The sequence below is a fragment of the Clupea harengus genome, chromosome 2 (genome assembly GCF_900700415.2).
Source record: "Clupea harengus chromosome 2, Ch_v2.0.2, whole genome shotgun sequence".
Taxonomy (NCBI): Eukaryota; Metazoa; Chordata; class Actinopteri; order Clupeiformes; family Clupeidae; genus Clupea; species Clupea harengus.
The window spans coordinates 15,637,600-15,644,320 of NC_045153.1; the positions used below are offsets into that span (position 1 = coordinate 15,637,600).

Below are 6,721 nucleotides of genomic sequence, written 5' to 3' on the forward strand. Positions count from 1 at the left end.
ATGGTTCACCGACCGCAGAATAAAGGTTTTGCCATGGCCATCACAGTCCCCCGACCTAAACCCAATAGAAATTTTGTGGGATGAGCTGAAGCCGAGTCTACAAACGTTGATCTCAGAATCTGAAGGATCTGGAGAGATACTGTATGTAGGAATGGTCTCAGATCCCGTACCATGTGTTCACCAACCTCATCACGCATTATAGGAGAAGACTCAGAGCTGTTATCTTGGCAAAGGGAGGCTGCACAAAACATTAAATTAAGGGGTACCAATAATTGTGGCACACATGTTTTGGGGAAAAATATTTATTTAATGTCAACAGTTTTTTTCTCTTTCAATAATTTTACTTCAATGAAAAGGTAAGATTTTTGTGAATATTTTGAGTGAAAGACCAAGAGGATAAACAGCAAAAACATATTTTTTCATAGCCTGTTTTGCTCATATTCACTAAGGGTGCCAATAATTGTGGAGGGCACTGTAGATCAAGCTGTTGCGCACAGCTGGAAATCTGCCTAAAGTTATCAGATTTGTAGCTGGTCAGTCACCTGGATGGCGGACTTCCTGGGAAAACTATACAGTTGCTGTAGTGGTGTAGTGTAGAGGCGCTGGGGTCCACTAGGGTTAGTAACCTATGGAGTGCATATCAATACATCAGTGCAGTAATGTGGAGACCAGTGCAATTAGATGGCATCTTGTGGAAGACGTGAAACCAAAGTTCCATCTCTCTGCGCCCCCATTGTAAGGGGGAGGGCAGTCCATTTCAGGCCTTGTTCACTGCCACTTCTATTTTTCCTGAACCAGTTATATCATCACCAACTGCCATAGTTCTTAACTTGAAGGATTGACCATACAACCATCAGTACTTGTTAATGAACTTAGATCACAATGGATCAGAGAAAAAAACACTGTTGGGACCCCATATCCTTCTGCAACCCATGGTCACCAATAACCAATTTAGATACCCTTATGAACACTTCCACCACCATAATAAAACATTACGGGGGAAGTCAGACACCTAGCCATTACTCCAGTAACTAAATGCTCACCAGGATGCAGAGTAGCTGTCTGTATAAAAGAAGACTTAAAATAAGCTCTAAAACCATATTATCAAAAGACACAAGTCGGATCATTTCACAGGTACGTATCTCATAAAAAATAAGCAAGTATTATTTAGATCGGGAGAGACAATACAAATAGCAAGACCGAGAAACACTGGAATCAGCACAAATAAGAAAGTCAAGTTTACAGGTCAGTATCTGGAAGTTGCTAGAAGCATCTAGAAGTTCTCATGTAAATCCTCAACTTGATCTAAAGGCAGATGTCAGAGGAGGCACAGCAGAAGAAGTGGGTCACGCCACTACAATATCACATTCTGCTTTTCATGAGTCATTTGAGTTGCTCTCGTCCTCCTTGCCTTTTCAGCCCCTGCAGTGGAGTTGGATTTCTGCATTGGTGATATGCATTATGATTCTCTGTGTCACTGAGACATTGATCATAGAAGTCCCCTTCTGTTTTCTCTTCAAAGAATGGCAGACATCACTACCTGCTTTTGCAGTGATGTGGCACTGTTCAAATGCCTGTTCTGTTCTGTTCTCAGCAGCCCGATGCCAATGATTCCCAAGGGGGTTGGGACACAGAGGTATCCCTTGCAGCTTGGTGATCAGGCTGCAACCATCTTCACTCCAATGAATAACTTTACTAGTCAGGTTCAAGTTCTGAAGATAATGATAGCTCTTTTCATATTTTTTGTTCTGTTCATGTATTCCTTTAGACAATGTGCATATATATCCATGATGTGGATGAAATAATCTGTATCTAGATAGGGCTTGAATGTATGAACGTTTTTTGGTGTCTTTATTAAAATGGCAATGCATGTCGCGATTGGCAATGCAATACGCAAACTGGCAATGTAATCCTCAGTTCATTTTGAATTACTAATTCACTAATTCTAATTCAAATTCAAATTACTAATTCAAAATGAAATGTCAATGATTGAATACTTGAGTCATGAATTTGATGTGGGAGTTAAATTAATTATGTTGAAGTTAAAGGCTTAGTGCCTAAATGCATTGCAATAAAATGTAGTAGGCTATCTAACAAAGTAGCCTATGTGAAGGAAGGTATCGTTATTCTGAACCTGTGCCTTAGGCAATGTTTACAACTGCCTGGTAAAAGTGACTCGATTTATTGCTCATATGTGGCACAGATTGGATATGTATTATGAACGTGTACACCGGAAAGAAGCACATGGAATCGGATACTCTCAGATCCGTTTCGGGCCTCATTCTTATGTGGAAATAAATCCGATATTGATATCTGTAAATGCTACGGTCACCTAAACGGACAGATCGTCTTTTCTGCATTTGAATGCCGTATAACGTTACTTTCACGTGCACAACTGGCAAAACAGCGGAAAGTGAAATGGAGGACCAAGGTTCAGGCCAGTGGACACCTGCCGAAGTTACCTGTCTTTGCAGACCTCTGAAGATGCTTCGGTGTAATTATTTCGTTTGCGTCCGTTGCAGTGCTGGCTGGACTGACTTGACTTTCGTTTCGGTAACCAAACCCTCTTGTGCACACGCGGGTTGATTCAAGTATGAAGCAAGTGGAAACACAGGTATCAGAAGTGCTCAAACACATAAGAATTCTAGTACAAAGTTCTATCATTTTGTTCTGTTGAAAAAGACATAACTGCCGTTTCGCCTCACCTGAACATTTTGTTTCCACCAGCAAGTCAATACGAAAAATACATTCTTTATAAGCCTCATTTCAGGGGGAAAAAATGTCATGTAATATTTAAAGATAGATTCACATGGTGTACTTTTATCATTGACAAGTGTGGAGTTATGGATTTCCCCATTAATACATTTAGGAACCTGATCTTGTTTGTCCAAAATAGCGGTCTGGAGGCTCTACCAAGATGGCTGCTGAGTGGCGACTTACAGGTGAGTTAACTGAGTGAATGAGGGACACTTCCTGCAGAGCCCGGAAACATAACAAACTACATTCTATGTTCTAGTGCAGAGAGGGTACCACATGATCAGAGCATGGCCTCCACACAAGGGGGAAAATAGTAATAAATAGTCAAATCAGTCATTAAGTTGTTTGTCTCATTATTATTATCATTAGCAGTATTGTTGTTGTTAATGTTGTTTAATAGAACCATTCATCAACTCAAGCCTATTATAATTAAACCAATTTGCGAGGTTGACTGTGGATGCACTTAGTTTTGATATATGAATCTGCCAGGCATTGTCACCATTGTGTAGAGGCGACCCCCATGTGTGATTGAAGGAATGCAGTACACAATTCTAATCCAATACACTTTGTCAAATTCAGCTAAATGCTCCTCATGGTCATCTAACTATCCATTTGGTGTGTGCGCTCAAACAAAAATCCAGTGTTTTTTACAGTACAGCATGCATGCACTGTCAATGGGAAACAAACATAGTGGCTCGGACCGGGCCATAAACAATTCCAGCCGACTAACATGTTGTTTCAGGAGCACGAAAGAGATGGGTGTAATTTCATTGCTGTCAAAGTCATCATCCTTTCGCCAGAAACACTGACTCTGCCTTGAATGGATTCAAGTGAACTAAGCACTGAACAAGGAGGTCACATCCCAACTGAATACCTGCCTGAATGAGAGCACTGACAGATTGCATTTTCAATGGAATTTTGACACCAAAAGAGCATGGTGGTGACCATGTAGATTTAAATGCAAAACAATTCAAATTGAATTGAGGATTGCGTTGCAATTCTGCATCCTTTCATTTGAATGTAAATGTGGTCTCATCTGCAAACTACTTCAACAGGTGTAATGTCCTCTATGACTGCTAGGGGGCTGCAAAGATGTGCTTATGCGACTTTAAAGTATTGGCACATATCTCCCCATTATCAGTAGATCCATATCATTTGTGAACTTATTAGTGATTTAGTTTAACAGATTATTGCTTTCAAGATATGCAGATACAAGTACACCATAGCATAATTATGGAATACCATACCATGCTGTACTATTATGCAAACAAACCACCTCTGATTGATCACTGACATGTTTCTTAAAGGCCTCAGTAAGCTGTCCTCATAGGTCATGGCACATTTCAGGGCCCTGTAAGCAAACAAATAACTGAGCTATTCTCTTCTTGCTGCTGATGAAAAATCACTGTTCATTTACCCCAATCATCAGGGCAATAAATTATGCCTGTTGTTTTATTGCCAGTTTATCACACCCCATATGGTGTATGTGTCCCATTTGTTTTGAATCATTGATTTTGTTCAGTTCACATTTGAAAATAAATAACAAAAAGTGGCCTTTTATACACCTGGTGATAGTAACAATCAGTGTTCAAAAATGAATAAGTTAAATACAGAAATGCAAAGACCTGCCAATATCTTAAGGCATAAAATATGAGGCGTGTACAAATCTAGTAAACACTGCTGGAGAGAATCCCATTTCAGAAGAACCAGTTTGTCTCGCTCTTCCTGCAAGTATTGATCTGGGAGATTGCAGTTTGGCCGAGAACACAGGTCTTTGAGAATACAAGGCAGTGTCCACACATCCTCTACAATTAAAATAAATGAAAAATCCAATGCCCCTCCTTAGTTTCGTTTATGGGTGGCTAATGATTTGATATTTAAAAGGCTTCACTAAACGCAAGGCTATTCCATTTGGTTTGAGCAACAGCTCAGACTGAGAGCTTTGTCAGAACCCTGGTATTACATTTTTAACTTGAGCATTTTTATGAACTTTGTTTCACTGTTTCATATTAAATCAAACATTTCAAAAGGCTACAAAAGCCAATATCGGATAGTGGTTTGGGCTGAAACTATGACAGGGGAATTTTAATAGATGCTAACCAAGCTAATAGATGCTAACCAAGAGTTCAAACAAAGGCTTTGCTGATGGAGACATGGAAACTTTAACAGCAGAAGTGAAAGGACAGAAAAGGACACTTTAGGTCATTTTCAAAACCCAACACTTGCTGATCATGCATGCAAGTGTCTTTTTATGTAGCCTGCACTTATGTTTGTTCAGACCCCTGTTGAGAATGCGTTTCTAACACATCAATTTATAAAAAATATATACATAATTAACATCTCCTGAACCTTCCAGCCCTCATATTTATGAAATTATAACAGAGAACGGCCTGTGGTCATAATCTTCAACACTTCTTACAATCATTCTTCACAAATCCATAAGTATTTTATTAATCGGTTCAATACAACTCAATTCAACCAATCTGATGACTCCTCCACACATTATCTGTGCACTGCACCCTGCTAACCCAATTGTTTTATATCTTCACAGGAGTGCTCTGTGTTTGAAGAAAAGGGGAATAATTCACTTCACCACACAATGTCAACCTTTCCATTCCACTGGTGCGACATAAAGAGGACACCTGACTCTCCCTCCCTCCCTGTCCTTTCTTTTCATTCCCATGCTTTTTCACACTGTACTACTAATATTGACATCTACTGCTAAAATGTGCTCAGCTCTAGCTGACCTCGTGTGAACCACACTGAGAATATTCTGATTTGAACCATTTTAACATAATCGTACTACAGTACACAAGGGCTGTTGGATGGACTGTGGAAGGAGATCCCACTATGCTGCAAATATGGTGAGGGGTTCAGCCAAACCCATATAACCCATTGCTCAACTCGTCATTTGGCATCTCTCATCCCCTGGCTTCAAACCAAATGACAGAGACCCAGAATAGCACAGCTGCCTGTGCTTTATGACTGCTAGCTTAGACACCTAGGCTCCATGAGAGGAGCATTTCGGGACTGTAGAGCTGCCAAAATACTCCATTAATCTCCATGAAAACAGAAGGACATGGGTAGAGTCAACTTTCCTGTCTGCTCTGCACAGAATATGCAAGAAGGAAATCAAGACACAACAACACTAACACACAAGGACAAGCATATGGGAGCATGAGTGCATGTACAGATATGCAGACACACAGCTGTTTGATGGCTGAGCTGCCATAGACACAGTAGTTTATATTCCAATCAAATTGTAACTGATGGAGATAATTTCCAAACACTGTTAATGACTTAAGAATATAATAATCAAGTGCCTTGTATTATTAATTACCTTATATAAATCATGTACTTATGTAAGCAGGAACATGGCTTTTCTGTGTTTCTGCGTGTGTGTAACTTAGATTATTAGGTGCCACTTAGTCTGCATATGTACAAGAGCATGTTTAGACCAGAAGTGATGAGAAGGGTCGAACTGTGCTTCTTCCGACCTTGCAAAACTTCCATCCGTGCCTCGGACGTCAGAAATCCACCACGTGGTTTTCCCTGCTGAACGCTAAACTTCTGTCTATATAAACCTTGTGCGATGTGTTTAATATTGCTTCACTTTCAGCCTTGTGCTGGGAGTGAGCCCAATTGCAATTGTTGTTTGTCTAAAAAATATACTTATATGCAGCTCCGGAGTCCTGAGGTAACTAGGGTGAATTTTCACCTAACAGTAACATCGACAGCATTGATTACATATTGATTATCTAATGATGTTCCTGACAGAAAATAACTGTGTTTGAGATCTGTGTTTGTTTTCACTGACATTTGTGATTGTGATTATTGAATTCAAGTTTAAATTTGCAGAATTCTTGGTCATACCACACTTCCTCTTAAAGTCTTGCAGTGTGGCCAAACCAATGGTGCATGTAATCCTTACAGTAAAGAGCCTTTGTATTTGAAGACAGAAAAA

At 39.8% G+C, this 6,721-nt stretch overlaps 1 long non-coding RNA gene across 1 annotated transcript; it reads left to right on the forward strand.

Moving 5' to 3' along the window:
- Window positions 1-2,107: 2,107 nt before the first annotated feature.
- Window positions 2,108-6,069, forward strand: LOC116223163. The gene is made up of 3 exons (XR_004164938.1): window positions 2,108-2,614; window positions 2,897-2,942; window positions 5,309-6,069. It is a non-coding gene; the product is annotated as an uncharacterized LOC116223163 (long non-coding RNA).
- Window positions 6,070-6,721: the final 652 nt, after the last annotated feature.